Source organism: Oncorhynchus mykiss, chromosome 13, assembly GCF_013265735.2.
Source record: "Oncorhynchus mykiss isolate Arlee chromosome 13, USDA_OmykA_1.1, whole genome shotgun sequence".
Lineage (NCBI taxonomy): Eukaryota > Metazoa > Chordata > Actinopteri > Salmoniformes > Salmonidae > Oncorhynchus > Oncorhynchus mykiss.
In genome coordinates, this window is record NC_048577.1 from 48245158 (window position 1) to 48263765 (window position 18608).

Below are 18608 nucleotides of genomic sequence, written 5' to 3' on the forward strand. Positions count from 1 at the left end.
GGGATGAATAGAATATGTAAATATAAATATATGGATGAGCGATGGAGATAAGCAAGATGCAGTAGATGGTATATAATACAGTATATAAATATGAGATGAGTAATGTAGGATATGTAAACATTATTAAAGTGTCGTTATTTAAAGTGACTGGTGATACCTTTATTAAGTCTATTTATCAAAGTGGCCAGAGATTTGAGTCTGTATATTGACAGCAGCCTCTCTATGTTAGTGGTGGCTGTTTAACAGTCTGATGGCCTTGAAATAGAGCTGTCTTTCAGTCTCTCAGTCCCAGCTTTGATCCACCTGTACTGACCTCGCCTTCTAGATGATAGCGGTGTGAACAGGCAGTGGCTCAGGTGGTTGTTGTCCTTGATGATTTTTTGCCTTCCTGTGACATCGGGTGCTGTAGGTGTCCTGGAGGGCAGGTAGTTTGCCCCCGGGGATGTGTTTTGCAGACAACATTACCTTCTGGAGAGCCTTGCATTGAAGGCTGTGCAGTTGCTGTACCAGGCGGTGATACAGCCCGACATTTCTTGCTGTACACATGACTACAGGCTGCATCACTGTGACGTCCGGTATTAAATTGTGTCATGATAAAAATGAGAACACAGTACAAACGACCAATTGCAAAATAGCATTTATTCTATCATTTGTTACAAGGGTATTTTAGAACACCAGCAACTAGGCCCATTATTGTTAACACAAATGAGACCAGACATGAACCGTCCATTTTCATTTAACATCGCCTAGAAACTTTTTCACACAAGTCAGCATCAGAATAAATTGCAGTAACATGTTTCGTTGCCGTTTAGGGACTGATCGAAATTTACTGGGGGGTTGTCAACCTTTTTTTTTTGCTTTGGGGAAGTGCGTTTTTTACCTGGTTTACATTTGCTCTTCTGCTCGTAATTTTCCTATAAACAATGGCTTGACATACTTTTGATATTACCCTAATAAAGTTTAGAAACATTTGGTATGGTGTGGCTGTTATTAAGGCCTATCGGAGTTAATCCTATAATCTAAAGTATATAATGCTTAACTTTATATAAAATATTTGGATCGAAAATTTACAAATTACCCTCATTCTGTAAGTCTATATCTGTATAGCAGTAGCTATCTGACATGAAGAAATGCATGCCGGTATTTTACCATGCCACCGGAATATATATATATATATATATACACTGGAACACTGGAACTATCCTTTGACTTACACATAAAACATGAAACAAGGAACACACTGGAACTATCCTTTGACTTACACATAAAACATGGAACAAGAAGCACATTTGAAATATCCTTTGACACTCATAATCAGACTCATTTGATTCTTTCTGGATGATTCTATGCATATTAATGAAGGCCACGTGTTCATCACAAACAAGCACAGAGGTACAGTGCCTTGCGAAAGTATTCGGCCCCCTTGAACTTTGCGACCTTTTGCCACATTTCAGGCTTCAAACATAAAGATATAAAACTGTATTTTTTTGTGAAGAATCAACAACAAGTGGGACACAATCATGAAGTGGAACGACATTTATTGGATATTTCAAACTTTTTTAACAAATCAAAAACTGAAAAATTGGGCGTGCAAAATTATTCAGCCCCTTTACTTTCAGTGCAGCAAACTCTCTCCAGAAGTTCAGTGAGGATCTCTGAATGATCCAATGTTGACCTAAATGACTAATGATGATAAATACAATCCACCTGTGTGTAATCAAGTCTCCGTATAAATGCACCTGCACTGTGATAGTCTCAGAGGTCCGTCAAAAGCGCAGAGAGCATCATGAAGAACAAGGAACACACCAGGCAGGTCCGAGATACTGTTGTGAAGAAGTTTAAAGCCGGATTTGGATACAAAAAGATTTCCCAAGCTTTAAACATCCCAAGGAGCACTGTGCAAGCGATAATATTGAAATGGAAGGAGTATCAGACCACTGCAAATCTACCAAGACCTGGCCGTCCCTCTAAACTTTCAGCTCATACAAGGAGAAGACTGATCAGAGATGCAGCCAAGAGGCCCATGATCACTCTGGATGAACTGCAGAGATCTACAGCTGAGGTGGGAGACTCTGTCCATAGGACAACAATCAGTCGTATATTGCACAAATCTGGCCTTTATGGAAGAGTGGCAAGAAGAAAGCCATTTCTTAAAGATATCCATAAAAAGTGTTGTTTAAAGTTTGCCACAAGCCACCTGGGAGACACACCAAACATGTGGAAGAAGGTGCTCTGGTCAGATGAAACCAAAATTGAACTTTTTGGCAACAATGCAAAACGTTATGTTTGGCGTAAAAAGAATACAGCTGAACACACCATCCCCACTGTCAAACATGGTGGTGGCAGCATCATGGTTTGGGCCTGCTTTTCTTCAGCAGGGACAGGGAAGATGGTTAAAATTGATGGGAAGATGGATGGAGCCAAATACAGGACCATTCTGAAAGAAAACCTGATGGAGTCTGCAAAAGACCTGAGACTGGGACGGAGATTTGTCTTCCAACAAGACAATGATCCAAAACATAAAGCAAAATCTACAATGGAATGGTTCAAAAATAAACATATCCAGGTGTTAGAATGGCCAAGTCAAAGTCCAGACCTGAATCCAATCGAGAATCTGTGGAAAGAACTGAAAACTGCTGTTCACAAATGCTCTCCATTTAACCTCACTGAGCTCGAGCTGTTTTGCAAGGAGGAATGGGAAAAAATGTCAGTCTCTCGATGTGCAAAACTGATAGAGACATACCCCAAGCGACTTACAGCTGTAATCGCAGCAAAAGGTGGCGCTACAAAGTATTAACTTAAGGGGGCTGAATAATTTTGCACGCCCAATTTTTCAGTTTTTGATTTGTTAAAAAAGTTTGAAATATCCAATAAATGTCGTTCCACTTCATGATTGTGTCCCACTTGTTGTTGATTCTTCACAAAAAAATACAGTTTTATATCTTTATGTTTGAAGCCTGAAATGTGGCAAAAGGTCGCAAAGTTCAAGGGGGCCGAATACTTTCGCAAGGCACTGTATCTTTGGGGTTAAGCATAAGCTTCTCTTCCTTTATGTAAAAGGTTTGGACACGCCTACTCATTCAAGTGTTTTTCTTTATTTTTACTATTTTCTACATTGTAGAATAATTAAGAAGACATCAAAACTATGAAATAACACATATACAATTATGTAGTAACCAAAAAAAGTGTTAAACAAATAAAAATATATTTGAGATTCTGCAAAGCCACCCTTTGTCTTGATGATAGCTTTGCACACTCTTGGCATTATCTCAACCAGCTTCACCTGGAATGCTTTTCCAGCAGTCTTGAAGGATTTCCCACATATGCTGAGCACTTGTTGTCTACTTTTCCTTCACTTCGACCTCATGGCTTGGTTTTTGCTCTGACATGCGCTGTCAACTGTGGGTTCTTATATAGACAGGTGTACCTTTCCAAATAATGTCCAATCAATTGAATTTACTGCATGTGGACTCCAATCAAGTTGTAGAAACATCTCAAGGATGATCAATGGAAACAGGGTGCACCTGAGCTCAATTTTCAGTCTCATAGCAAAGGGTCTGAATACTTATGTAAATAAGGTATTTTTGTTTTGAAAGTTTAATACATTTCCTAAAATTTCTAAAAACCTGTTTTAGCTCTGTCATTGTGTGGTATTGTGTGTAGATTGATGAGAAAAAAATATTTTAGCAATTTTAGAATGAGGCTGTAATGTAACAAAATGTGGAAAAGGTCAAGGTGTCTGAATACATTCCGAATGCATTGTATACTGTATGTATTTCTTTAACTGACAAAGAAAATCAATCAATCTAAATTGTGCAGTGGCCATTTGATGAATGGAAAGAGGCATCTGTTACAAAACACCAAAAAGTTGAATGACATTCAGAGATTGTCAAGCCAAGCCTTCAATACTGGGTAAGACTACAAGGTAGGGAGGGATGTATTTTCTGTTTGTCGAGATTGACATGTTCTATTTGTTGTGGTGTTGAAAACGCAAACCATGATATTGAAGTGCCCAAAGTCGGTGTGCTTTATTTATTGTTTTATGTGGTCATTGGCACAGAAACATGTTGGTGGAAAATTTGTTGCATATGTTTGATATAATTATAGCATAAACATTTAGAAAATCTGATTCACCCCTAACTGATTATTGTCTGCAGCCAGCTCTGAGCATAGTGTAATGAAACAGGCAGGGTGAGTGAACTTGACTGTGGTGGTCGGCAAACACTCAATCTTATGGCCCGTAGCCCTGTGTCGCATTAACTGTGCCACACAAGAATGCTGAAGTAGTGAAGTCGATATCCACGATTATGAACACAGGCTCAGGTATAGTTATTGTTATTTGTGGTCGTAAAAATGATTTAGAATTAATTCTATGAGGGGGGAGGGCGTTCAATTTATTTTACAGTACAAGGGGAGGGTCATGTGAAAAAATGTGTAACTTTGGGGAGGTTGCCATTATTTTTTAGGACATCTTCCATTGGACAAGCCCCTCCCCCCAGTACATTTTGATCTGTCCCTTTGCAAGACGTCTTCAACTTCCAGTGAAGTGAGGAATGTGAGTCTTCTGTGTATGAAGGTACATGTCACCAACACAATATTGGAAACATTATTACATTTCACTTTCAGTATTGTGACTACACCGAACACATATTTTGGAAACAAAATACTTTTTTTTTTAAAGTGCCAAGCTGAATAAGTTTCATTAAATTGAACAGATTGTTTCATTTATTATAACATTGAATTGTAAAGTTGATTATAAAATTAGACTTGTGTACAGAATGATTGATGAAAATGAAAAAAGGGCTTTGTGTCATCTCTTTATTTTTAATTGTTGAACATTCTAAGTGCCACTGGACAGTATGTTTGAGAGGCCCTAACTTCAAAGACGGTTAAGTCATTTATGTTGTCCTACTGTGTCATACACATCGATTTCTTCCCTCTCAGCTTCTCCTCCAGAGGATAAAATGCCTGCTCCAGGACGATCTGACTTTTCTCTAATGCTAATAGACCTCTACACAGCGAGTCATGGATCCTCTGCCAGGAGTCCATCTCTGTGTGCCACAATGCTGATCTGGTAATGATGAGCTGGGATCTCTCACTCTTGCTGCCTTTGGCCAGGCTGACGCTGTCTTTACAGATGAAGAAAACATCCAGGCCAATGAAGAGGGCGTTGAGAGTGATAAAACCAGCCCGTGCCGAGCTGGAGAGGGCTAGTGGGGTGCCTTTGGCCACCTGTCCAATGTCCGGGAAGTCCTCGGCTAGCTTGGGCAGGTTTTGTGCTACTTTGCCTTCCTGGAGCACCAACTTACCAGCGCTTGTGATCAGATCTTTGTTTCTAAGAACTTCTGCTGACTTAAAACCTGAGAAAAGGTCACCTAGGGAGTCAATGCATTTTCCGATGGTCCAATCACCTTCCTTGCTCCAACCATGTCCACCCTGCTCTGCCCCAGGATGGGCTCTATGTTCCTGGCCACATCCTCCAGACACTCCTGGAGACTCTCCACGTCCTCCATGAAATTCTGGAAGACTTTACTGGCTTTCTTCTCTTGGATGCTATTGACCTTCATCTCTGTCATACCATTGGTTAAACTGTTGACCCCACTGGTGGCCCCCAGGCTGAACCCTGCAATGGTGAGAGCCAGTGACAACCCAGCAGTGACAGGGGTCAGAGCTAAGCCCACGATGAATAGGATCCCTCCAGCCGCCTCCACTGAGCTGCCTGCCACACTGGAGATCTTAGCCCCCAGCTTCATCCTGTCCAGCTGCACAGCATTTTCTTCCATCTCCGTCAGAGCTGGCTGAACCTGCCAATGAAGCGCTGAGCAGCCCCTTGGAACAGGAACGTTAGTCTGAGGTGCTGGTCCATCCTGATGGAGGGGAAAGATATGTATTTACTGTTTTCCAATAGACTAGTTCTTGAATCTTGTTAAAAAATGTCAACATTAAGAGAAGGACCAAACCATGGCAGAATAACCTACCTGATCTCACTCAGCTGATTCGAATGTTGGAGCATATTTTGTATGGACTCTTCACTCACATCACCAAGGTTGACCACAGGGATGTCATTCCTCTTTTTCCAAAACATAATTTGACGGACTGAGCTACTGTAATAACTAATATTCATTTCAACATTAAATTATATTCATTACATTATTTTGTGGCATTTGAATTATATCACATAAGCCAAAGAACCTTGTCAAATGACATATCTGAGAAGGAGAAAAATGAAAGGAAAATAATACAACTATGCTAATATAATATAAATGCGGATATTAAAACTGTGTGAGGGATCTTACCCAAGTTTACTCCCAGGCTGTTGTCTGATCTGTAATCTAGAAGGAAAAAATGGACATCAAGTGTTTGTAAAATGGCAATAAAGAACATGACATAAGTTAATGCTGAAGCAATTGTGATGGTAGCTCCACTTACACTATGTCCATCCTCTTACAGAGCTGCTTGCTGATTTCTATGTATCTGTCCAGCTGGAGGGCCAGCACCTCTACATTGAGGAGGCTGGGCATAAAGAAGGCCTTAGCATCCCTCTTAAAGTAGATGAGGAGAGGGCAGGATATTCTGGCAGCAGTGATGACAGCCTGAACACTGGCAGGGCTCGTCCCCTGAGGCAGACAGAAGAACCTGTTCTCCTCAAACACCAACAGACAGGTGACCGCCAGACACTCCACAGCATTCAGGAAGTAATCCAGCTTCTCCAGGCCTCCCAGAGTGTCCTTTAGTACAGCTCCCAGCTCCTTCTCCAGCTCCTCACGCCTACTGTCTGCAGTCCCCTGGGTCAGACCGCTCCATACGAACTCCCCAAACGCCTTGGCCTTGGTCGCTGAGTTACGGACATGGTCGAACTTAAGGTCAATTCTGTCTGCCCTCTGCTTGATGTCCCTCATCATTTCCAGTTCTGTCTTCCTCTGAAGGGCCCATTTGGAATGCCTGTCACAGAACTCCCTCACTGTGTGAATGTTGCTGAGGGTGTCAGAGATGTACTGGCCCAAGAGCTCCCTTGTTAACTCTGATCTGGAAGAAAAGTAGGCTTCAGTCAGGAGCTTCACTATTGAATTCAGGATAATCAGTATATAAAATTACAAAGTTGTAGATTTAGAGTGCCTATCCTACTATACACTTTTCTTGAATGGATACTTTACTGAATACCTTTGGTTCTTTGTCAACACTGCCCTCTGTTGTCTATGTAAAGTAATACAACAACTCTCTCCTTTTTTTGCCACAGTAATTTATTGCCCCAGTTATTAATAGTCTCACCGTGACATGGCGCTCTCCCTGCGTTTTGACATTTCCCAGTTTGGTTGACATTGTTACTTAACTGAATTCTAATTGCCTTGGTCATGTCCATTAACTGTGGATCAAATAGTCAACAATCATGAAAAATTGAAGTATACGTTTCTCTTCTGAAATAATTTAGAATCAGGATTCATAGGCATGGCATGGCTTACGTGGGCAAACATGTTTAGATACTTTTTGAAGAACAACATTTCATTGGTGTAAAAAAAAATGGATTTATTAAACCTCACTCACCTTGACAAAGACCCTACTGCATGCAGACAAAACTGAAATGTAGTCTCTTTAAATGGGTCAACATGCTTCGACTCGACTGGGGAATAGCCAAGTACCAAACGAGCAGGGTCCAGCTAAAATAACTAGATCAATGACCAGTCAAAACCTGCCCACAGGTCCTGAAAACTAACCCACATGTTGCAGCAAGAGAGGAGTTGCCACATATATCCAATAAAGCTTTTTTTTCATAACATTATGGAGCGAATTAAGAAGGAATATTGACGCAATTTGTAATGACCTAGGCTAAGAAGCAACATTCGGTTTTCCATCAAAATAATAATTCTTCCAAGTTTGAGAATATGTCGCCATATAACACAAACCTCTGTGGTGACTTATTGCTGTTATAATCATGTTACCAATGTAATTAGAACAGTAAAAAGTAATTTATTGTCATACACGTTGTACACGGTCTTATATAACACAAAGTTCAACCAATCAGCATTTAGGGCTCAAACCACCTAGTTTATAATTGTACAGTAAATAAATCCAGTTTGCGCATGTGCATAACTATAGATAAATCCAACAGGAGAGTTTGAGTGATGTAAATTGGACAGAGGATCTCGAAATCTCTGTGCAAGAAACACTTGGACAAACTTCAAAAATATAATATTAGGCTATTTTCTGGCAATTGTGCCATTATTATGTGCCAGATGTTAAGATTACAAAACAATCCGTGGTGATTTTAGCATGCAAATCTATTGGTGGGGCAACAACAACAAAAAGTGTGATGCATGCCAGCAAAGCCACTACACAACACAACACAACACTAAACAATACATTAACTGCACTATACCACTGCTACACCTGGCTGTCAGCGGAGACTTGTCTGGCAGCGAAACAGTTCAATCAGCCTAATTTACTGCCTTTAAAAAAATATATAGCTGATGTGGCTGTCTTGCTTAAAATAATGTGGTTTCTACCAACAATTAAGATGTACAAGCTATGGCATAAGGGGACGACAAGCGGATAAGAGGCAATCTATAAATTCGATTAAGACATTAATGAGCGAGCTAGGACGGACGTTCAGCACTTTTGAAATGTACTGTGACAGAATTCAGAACATGCACCGTTCTTACAGTGTTCTCCCTGTACACCAAGTCAGAACCGTAGGATAAGTAAAGGGGGAATATAAGCTGACAATGAAGGCTCTTACAATATTCAATGATTACGTTTCTCAAAAACAGGTCATAGGCTACATGTGCACCACCAAGTCAGAACTGTAGGTGAAATTAAGAGGTGAAAATAGACTAAATTATTAGGGTGAGGCACATGGGCTACTAACAGCTCACTACACAACACACACTTAGTATTACTTTCTTAGTTACAGTATACATATCTCCCTGGCATATTACATCATTTATGCAGCAGCATAGTAAACTTTTTTGGACCCACCTTGTTGTGCTGTGCTTACTTGAACAGGAAGGAGCGCGGCGGTCCTTCGTGGCCAATTTGTTTTAAATCAAACTTTGTCTTTAAAGTCTGGAATTCTCTTGATTCATGGTGCTTTTAAGACAACTGGGAACTTTAAGAAGAAGAAAAAAGGTTGAATCATGGTGATGTCAGTAATTTTCAGGTCGTAGCTCTAGAAAGAGACCCAAGTTCCCGATTTACAATTCCGAGTTGAATGAATGTTCAAAACCTATTTTCCCAGGCGTAGCTCGTTTTTCCCCGAGTTTCCAATTGTCTTGAACTCATTAAAGTCCGAATTTGCAGTTTAGAGTTTACAGTTGTTTTGAGCGCGGCACAAATTATGCATCATTGACATCATGGCCAATTTTTTATTTAACTTCTTTGATATAGGGGGCGCTCTTTTAATTTTGGGATAAAAAAACGTTCCTGATTTAAGCGCGATATTTTGTCATGAAAAGATGCTCGACTATGCATATACTTGACAGAAAGAAAACACTCTGACGTTTCCAAATCTGCAAAGATATTATCTGTGAGTGCCACAGAACTGATGCTACAGGCGAAACCAAGATGAAATTTCAAACCGGAAATGCCCCAGATTTTGAAGACGCTGTTTTCCAATGTCTCCTTATATGGCTGTGAATGCGCAAGGAATAAGCCTACACTTTCTGTCGTTTCCCCAAGGTGTTTGCAGCATTGTGACGTATTTGTAGGCATATCATTGGAAAATTTACCATAAGAGACTACATTTACCAGGTGTCCGTTCGGTGTCCTCCGTCGAAACTATTGCGTAATCTCCAGGTGCGTGCATTTTTTCAATTTGGTTCAGAGGAGAAACCAAACTGCCAGGAATGACTTATCATCGAATAGATATGTGAAAAACACCTTGAGGATTGATTCTAAACAACGATTGCCATGTTTCTGTCGATATTATGGAGTTAATTTGGAAAAAGGTTTGCCGTTGTAATGACTGCATTTTCGTTTTTTTTTCTTAGCCAAACGTGATGAACAAAACGGAGCGATTTCTCCTACACAAATAATATTTTTGGAAAAACTGAACATTTGCTATCTAACTGAGAGTCTCCTCATTGAAAACATCCGAAGTTCTTCCAAGGTAAATGATTTTATTTGAATGCTTTTCTTGTTTTTGTGAAAATGTTGCCTGCTGAACGCTAGGCTTAATGCTATGCTAGCTATCAATACTCTTACACAAATGCTTGTGTAGCTATGGTTGAAAAAAGCATACGCTCCCGGATATGGGATTGCTCGTCGCAACAGGTTAACTAGGCAAGTAAGAACAAATTCTTATTTACATTGACAGCCTAGGAACAGTGGGTTAACTGCCTTGTTCATGGGCAGAATGACAGATGTATACCTTGTCAGCTCAGGGATTCAATCTAGCAACATTTCAGTTACTGGCCCAACTCTCTAACCACTAGGTTACCTGCCGCCCCATATGACAAGGATGAAAAAGGATTTGCCAGTAGATTGTCGACTTGATTTATGATGATTACTGCTAGCTAAGATTTTGAAAGTCCAATCAAAGCTACTGTAGACATAACATTATTTGATGTCATTTTATCTGTGGCCAATGACCTTGAGCCTTCTTGGATGGGCACTTCTAATGTAAATCTATGGCAGCACCCAAGGGGCTAGAATTTTTGAGATCTACCCTTAGACTTGGCAGTGACGTAGTGTCCCCATGAGTGACAGAACATTGAGCCAATCACGGTGCAACGCTCTGTATTTCCTGCTGGCTTGCCCCACCACCACAGAAAGCACTGAGCTAGGCTGAAACACCTGCATTTTGGAGCTGCCTTACTCAAGAAAACAAAAAAGAGACCATGTTTGTATGCAGCTTTATTAACGCAATGATATATATTTTTTAACATTATTTACAAACTGATATGTGACACATATTAATGCCAAAATAACATGCAAAACAGGCAAATCCCCCCAAAACATATTTATTGTATTATAATTTTTTTGCTAAAAATGTGGGGCTCAAAACAGGTGGGGCTCTGACCCCCCTGCCATGAATGACGGGTTGCCACTGCAAACAATTCTATATTGCCTATTTACAAGATTGACTTGTCATAGACTTGACTTGGCATAGACTACTGACTAAAATCTGGGTTTATAATTGCAATTCAACTTTGCCATGGTTTGTTGAGCTAGATGCAGATAGCCTAGCCACTGATAGGCCAACATCTCATTTCAGGGAAAGTCCATAATGTGGAGAATGATACATTTGCGATAGAACTGTGACCATGAAAACAATTGATAACTTCCAATTGAATCAACTAAACATGGCTGAAGTAATAGACAATTTATTAAACCTGTTTGCCAGCTCCAGGTAGGCTACACAAGTTGCACACATTTACTTACAATGACTCCAGTAATATCGTCATTTCAACATATTTATTGTATCAAATGGTAGGCTACAGTAGTCTACAATGGCATATAAATTAATAGGCTACTGGATGGCCAACAGATGCAAATGTATCCTTCTACACATTTAATGTCAGTAGCATGCGAGGGAGTTTCCACCTGAACAGCACTTGAGACCCAAGAACTGAGCATGAGTAAAACCCTTCCCATGATACTGTTTTCTATAAGAAAAGACCACACTGATCAAATTTATCTAAAGCGCTCTAGTGCGACTAAAGTCGTTTTCCAGTGCTTTGCTGCCATTATATCAGTTCTAGCAGGTTTATATGTCTTATGGAAAAGGGTTGGAAATAGGTATCCCCATAATGACCAATCTAATTATCCTACCTACAATTATCCTACCTACAATTATCCTACCAACAAGTTGTCGCACTCTCTCAGCCAGTGCTCTGAACCCACTCACACCCCTACGGCCCTCCCCTCCACATCACTGCCTCAGTCAGCAACAGCCGGCTTGCTTACTGCCTGATAGTCAGTAGCAGCAGGTCACAGTAAAATATACTGTATATATAGTTTTTTTAAGAGAAATGCCATGGCGGCCGCGGTGCAATTTAGAAGCAGCCCAAAAACCCACAACCCGTGACCAATACATTTTCACCCGCGACATTGTTTTCATAGTAGCCCAATTGTCAGAAAACTGTGGACATGGCAACCCTGCGAACGAGTGTGCTCGCAAATTTCCATAGATGTTCGCTTGAAAAATGAAAAAAGGGGAAAACCGGCAACATTACCCCGGGACAGTAGAGAGCGATGAGCTGGTAATAGTCATCTACCAAACATTCCTGCCAAACAAGGAAGTGACGGCACACCCAAACAAGGAAGAGACGTGCAAGAGAAGAAAATCAAAGATAGTACAGGCAGAAACTGCTTCTCCAATAGAAAACCCTGATCACACTTGTAGGTGATGTCAAGGCAACATTGGCTAGCTAAGATCATATGCAGAAACACATCATCGGGTCCAACTGTCGTCTCCTTCTGAACTGAGCATGTGCAGGCCGTCAAATCAAAGGCACTCGTTCGATATGAAGTTGTTTTTGGCTAAAATTAAAACGTGTCAGTTTGTCACTTTCACAAGGTTGGAGTAATAACAAGTTGGCTCAAATCTAGATTGTGCCTTTAGATTTAGAGAAAATGAACAACTAAGGAATAATTTTTCACTTCTCTCGTTGACTTCTCAAACTCCAAACCCCGGCTTGGTATGCTTGGCCTGTTTCGCAAGCGTTCCTGGAAGTCTCTCAAACCTCTAGGTTTAGAAACTGTGATGAAGTAGTGTACACAGATCATTTTGGAGGAGATGGGAAACGAAGGTTACGTATGTAACCACGGTTATGTGTGCTATTGGATCACTTCAATATGGTATTCTTCCGCATAAGTTCAGAGTAAGAATTTCAGATCAGTCCCGTGTACCGGGTAGTGCTGCGCCTGACCCCCTTAAATAGCTGCCTCTGCACTACTTCCACCTTGTGTCCCTTTCGAGGCACTGTTGATCACCGACAAAGAGGATATGGTATCACAATACCAAATGAATCTGTGAACTAGGTAAGGGCCAGACATAGAGCAAAGGTGCTGAAGGACTGAGCTCAGGGCAGTCATAGTCATGTCCCTCTTTCCCCAGTCAGGGAAGTGGAGGCAACAGCCGTTCTGACCTCATTGGCGGGGGCAACAATAGTTGATAGTGCCTAGAAAAAGGTGCTTGACGATGTAGCTACTGCTCTCGTAGAATGCGCCACTACTACACACGGCAGAGGATGGCTGGCCAGCCGATATGCTCTAGTAATAGTGTCCACAATCCAATGTGAGAGTCTATGTATCGATAGGTTCTGAACTCTCTCACCATAGCAAATGAATAGCCAATCAGACTGTCGTATTGCCTGTGTCTGTGTAAGTGTCCAAGGCCCTGACCCGGGCAGAGCACACTTGGGGAAAAACACACCCAGCTCACCCGCAGCTGCGGGAGGAGCATATGCTGACAAGTGTCAAATCAAATTTGATTGGTCACATACACATGGTTAGTAGATGTTAATGTGAGTGTAGTGAAATGCTTGTGCTTCTAGTTCCGATAGTGTAGTAATATCTAACAAGTAATCTAACAACTCCCCAATATCTACCTAATACACACAAATCTAAAGGGGTGGAATAAGAATAGGTACATATAAATATATGGATGAGCGATGGTCGAGGTCAAACTTTATGATTGTAAGGGCCGGTTCACATGTCTGTCAAACAGGACCTTCAGCAAGAATGAGGGGTTAAGAAAAACATTCAGTGCTCACTGAAAAGGCATGAAGTTCATTCACCCTCTTAGTGGAGGTAATAGCCAACAGGAATGCCACCTTCAAGAATACAGTGCCTTGCGAAAGTATTCGGCCCCCTTGAACTTTGCGACCTTTTGCCACATTTCAGGCTTCAAACATAAAGATATAAAACTGTATTTTTTTGTGAAGAATCAACAACAAGTGGGACACAATCATGAAGTGGAACGACATTTATTGGATGTTTCAAACTTTTTTAACAAATCAAAAACTGAAAAATTGGGCGTGCAAAATTATTCAGCCCCCTTAAGTTAATACTTTGTAGCGCCACCTTTTGCTGCGATTACAGCTGTAAGTCGCTTGGGGTATGTCTCTATCAGTTTTGCACATCGAGAGACTGACATTTTTTCCCATTCCTCCTTGCAAAACAGCTCGAGCTCAGTGAGGTTGGATGGAGAGCATTTGTGAACAGCAGTTTTCAGTTCTTTCCACAGATTCTCGATTGGATTCAGGTCTGGACTTTGACTTGGCCATTCTAACACCTGGATATGTTTATTTTTGAACCATTCCATTGTAGATTTTGCTTTATGTTTTGGATCATTGTCTTGTTGGAAGACAAATCTCCGTCCCAGTCTCAGGTCTTTTGCAGACTCCATCAGGTTTTCTTCCAGAATGGTCCTGTATTTGGCTCCATCCATCTTCCCATCAATTTTAACCATCTTCCCTGTCCCTGCTGAAGAAAAGCAGGCCCAAACCATGATGCTGCCACCACCATGTTTGACAGTGGGGATGGTGTGTTCAACTGTGTTGCTTTTACGCCAAACATAACGTTTTGCATTGTTGCCAAAAAGTTCAATTTTGGTTTCATCTGACCAGAGCACCTTCTTCCACATGTTTGGTGTGTCTCCCAGGTGGCTTGTGGCAAACTTTAAACAACACTTTTTATGAATATCTTTAAGAAATGGCTTTCTTCTTGCCACTCTTCCATAAAGGCCAGATTTGTGCAATATACGACTGATTGTTGTCCTATGGACAGAGTCTCCCACCTCAGCTGTAGATCTCTGCAGTTCATCCAGAGTGATCATGGGCCTCTTGGCTGCATCTCTGATCAGTCTTCTCCTTGTATGAGCTGAAAGTTTAGAGGGACGGCCAGGTCTTGGTAGATTTGCAGTGGTCTGATACTCCTTCCATTTCAATATTATCGCTTGCACAGTGCTCCTTGGGATGTTTAAAGCTTGGGAAATCTTTTTGTATCCAAATCCGGCTTTAAACTTCTTCACAACAGTATCTCGGACCTGCCTGGTGTGTTCCTTGTTCTTCATGATGCTCTCTGCGCTTTTGACGGACCTCTGAGACTATCACAGTGCAGGTGCATTTATACGGAGACTTGATTACACACAGGTGGATTGTATTTATCATCATTAGTCATTTAGGTCAACATTGGATCATTCAGAGATCCTCACTGAACTTCTGGAGAGAGTTTGCTGCACTGAAAGTAAAGGGGCTGAATAATTTTGCACGCCCAATTTTTCAGTTTTTGATTTGTTAAAAAAGTTTGAAATATCCAATAAATGTCGTTCCACTTCATGATTGTGTCCCACTTGTTGTTGATTCTTCGCAAAAAAATACAGTTTTATATCTTTATGTTTGAAGCCTGAAATGTGGCAAAAGGTCGCAAAGTTCAAGGGGGCCGAATACTTTCGCAAGGCACTGTAGGTGCTTCAAAGTAATCAACTCTTGGAGTTCGAGAGTGGCTTAGCAAGCGCTGACAGCACCACGCCAACGTTCCAGTTTGGCACCGAGGGGGCCACCGCTGGATACAGACATCGAACTCCCTTCATAAATTTGGAGAGCAATGGGTAGTCAGCCATGGGTCACTCTTGGCATCCGTCTTGGCATGCCGAGACAGCGGCTAAATACACTCTCAATGTGGATGGCACTCGGCCCGCATCGAGCAGTGACTGTGAAAACCGTGAAACCGTTTGCACATATGGCTTTCAAACCAGGTACAGAATATGCCCCACCACATTTGATATGATGCATTGGTGGAAGAAACCATGGCTCCCTGCAACGTGTTCACCACATTGTCCTGAAGGCCATGACTGGTCCTCTAACGCCTCTCAGAGGCCAAACCCGAAGCTGGAGGCAGTGTGGGTCCAGATGCCACAGTGTCCCCCCAGCCTGAAGAGAAGGTCAGGCCTCAGGGGTAGCTGCCATGTGGTCCCGAGAGGAGAGACAACAGAAGACTGAACCACGGTGGCCTCGGCCAGCATGGAGCTATCAAGAGCAGCTGGTGACCAATCAAGATGACCCTGTCTAGTGTAGCTGTAATCAGGGGAAATGATGGAAAAGTGTAAAGCGGCATTGCGGGCCAATCATGAGAGAGGGCAACGAGAACTAGCTGGGGAAATAAGTGTTCTCTTGAAATGCAAACAGGTCCACCTGTGCTCTCCCGAACCTGTCCCAAAGCTGTAGCACAGGTTGTGTGCACCCATCACCAACAGTTGACAGTGTCTGTGTTATTTTGGGTGCCGGCCGTGGGAGTTGAACCATCGCTGGAGTGGCCTGATATAGAATGCCAAGCGGAACCAACAGTGAAGCCACCGACATGGCTTGTCCGAGACGGAAACGGTTGAGGTAGGATAGGATTTTGTTACTCTCACCTGAGGGAGACGTGACCTCATGAGAGTCTATGGGCATCCCGAGGTAGATCACCTTCCATGAGGGGTGACTCTTCTCCTCGTTTAGGGTGAGGCCCAGACCTCTAATGTGGTTCAAGAGGGTGTCTGTTGTGGCCTGTTCCATGGATGGGGCAGACTATCCAATTGTTCAGGTAAGGCACTTACTCCTCCAGTAGAATGTGCCACCACAGCAAAAGACAAAGGCTGGTGGACCAGCTGAAATGCTGCAGTAACAGTGTCCAACATGCAATGTGAGAGTTCGGTCAGATAGGCACTGGCCCAAAACGCTCTAACCATAATTAACAAAAACTGACAAAGCTTTCGTATTGCCTGCATCTGTGAAAAGTGTTCATTGACCTAGATGGGCACAACACACTGGGGGAAGCCCCTAGTTCACCTGCAACAGCGAGAGGAGCGTGTGGACAACTGTAATGGCCGGTTAACGTGTCTGTCAAACAGAACCCTTGGCCAGAATGAGGGGTTTGGGTGTAACATTCAGTCAACCAGTGCTTCAACATTAGAAGACCCTGAGACATTATTATAGTGGTGGCCAACATCGGAATTGGAGTTCGCAGCCTTCCATCACTGTATTCAGTGCCCATGGGGATTCCACTTGCCTCTCTCACTTTGGCCTTTGGACCTGTGAGAAGCTGCCAATGCCAGCGGCAAGCACCTCAGGGTGACAGCAGACACCACCCTTCTTAGATGCAGTCCGCTGCCTGTGGGCAGGGACTCCTCGCATTTCTCAAGGCGAAAAGCCATACTGGACATGGTAGTTTCTCACTGTGGGAAGAAGAGATGGATAGTGTATACCCTGCAGTATAACAAAATAATGTGGCAACCCCATCTATACACTGTGTAAGACCAGCAGTGTAATCTAGCTGTTATGGGAGTTTCTAAGGGAAACTAGGATAGTTACTGTCTGTACTGTACACTAATGTAACAAAAATATAGTAAACCCAGCTATATATTGAAACCCTCAGTGTAATAGATCTGAGATGTGAGTTTCCAGGGGAAACTAGGATAGTTACTGTCTTAACTGTAAGTACAACAGAAAACTGGTAACACCTGCAGTGTAATAGCTGAAAAATGAGTTTCCGAGGGAAACTAGGGTAGTCACTAGAAACTAGCATAGTTACTGTATGTAGTCTACTGTAGTAGTGCAACAAGTAGTGCAACAGAAAAACTACAGTAACCCCAGCTACACACTGTGTGAAAAAACAGTATTGTAATAGAGCTGTCAGTTTCCAATTAAGGGATAGTTACTGTCTGTACTGTGAAGTAGTGCAACAGAACTATAGTAAACACAACTACACACTGAAACCCTCAGTGTAATAGAGCTGTGATGTGAGATTCCAATGGAATCTATGATAGTTACTGTCTGTACTGTAAAATAGTGTAACGAAAACTATCGCAACTGTGTGAAAAAAACACCAGTGTAATCTCACTATGGTTGGGCTAACATAAACTCGGCCAAATACTGGAAAATTAAGGCAACGGTGTAATATTACTGTCTATAATATACACTGTGCAATACTGTACGATAGTATAGAATGGGACCTACAGTATCAGCCTTTGTCTCATAGACTATCTGAAGGAGAGGAGACGTGAATGGGTGTACCTTTTCTTTGTGGAAAAGTAATCAAGCCAACAGTGTAAACTGCCTGACCATGAAGGGGCAGAGTATTTTACCTCACACACGTTTATAGCTTATTTCTTGCTTTATACGTGTGGGTCGGCTGTAACTAATGGCACATTTATAGCTTATCTCTTGCTATATACATGGAGGTGCTGGATAGCAGGACTTAAGAGGATAGTGCGTTTATAACCATCCTTAGTCCTGCAAGGATCACCTCTCGTTAAGCTACTTTGCATAGCTCGTTCACCGTGGAGCGCACAAGAGTCTGAGCAAGATGGCTGCGCCCTGTGAGAGATGAATTGTGGTGCGTCTCAGGGGAGAACTGCAAGCCAGCTGCTGCGAAACATACAGTACCAGTCAAAAGTCTGGACACAGCTACTCATTCCAGGTTGTTTTTTTATACTATTTTCTACATTGTAGAATAATAGAGAAGACATCAAAACTATGAAATAACATATATGGAATCATGTAGTAACCAAAAAAAAATCAAAATATATTTTATATTCGAGATTCTTCAAAGTAGGCACCCTTTGCCTTGATGACAGCTTTGCACACTCTTGGTATTCTCTCAACCAGCTTCATGAGTTAGTCATCTGG

General features: G+C 41.9%; 1 pseudogene; it reads right to left on the bottom strand.

Annotated features, from left to right (window-relative positions):
- Positions 1–4772: 4772 nt before the first annotated feature.
- LOC118936490 lies at positions 4773–7348 on the bottom strand (annotated as a pseudogene).
- Positions 7349–18608: the final 11260 nt, after the last annotated feature.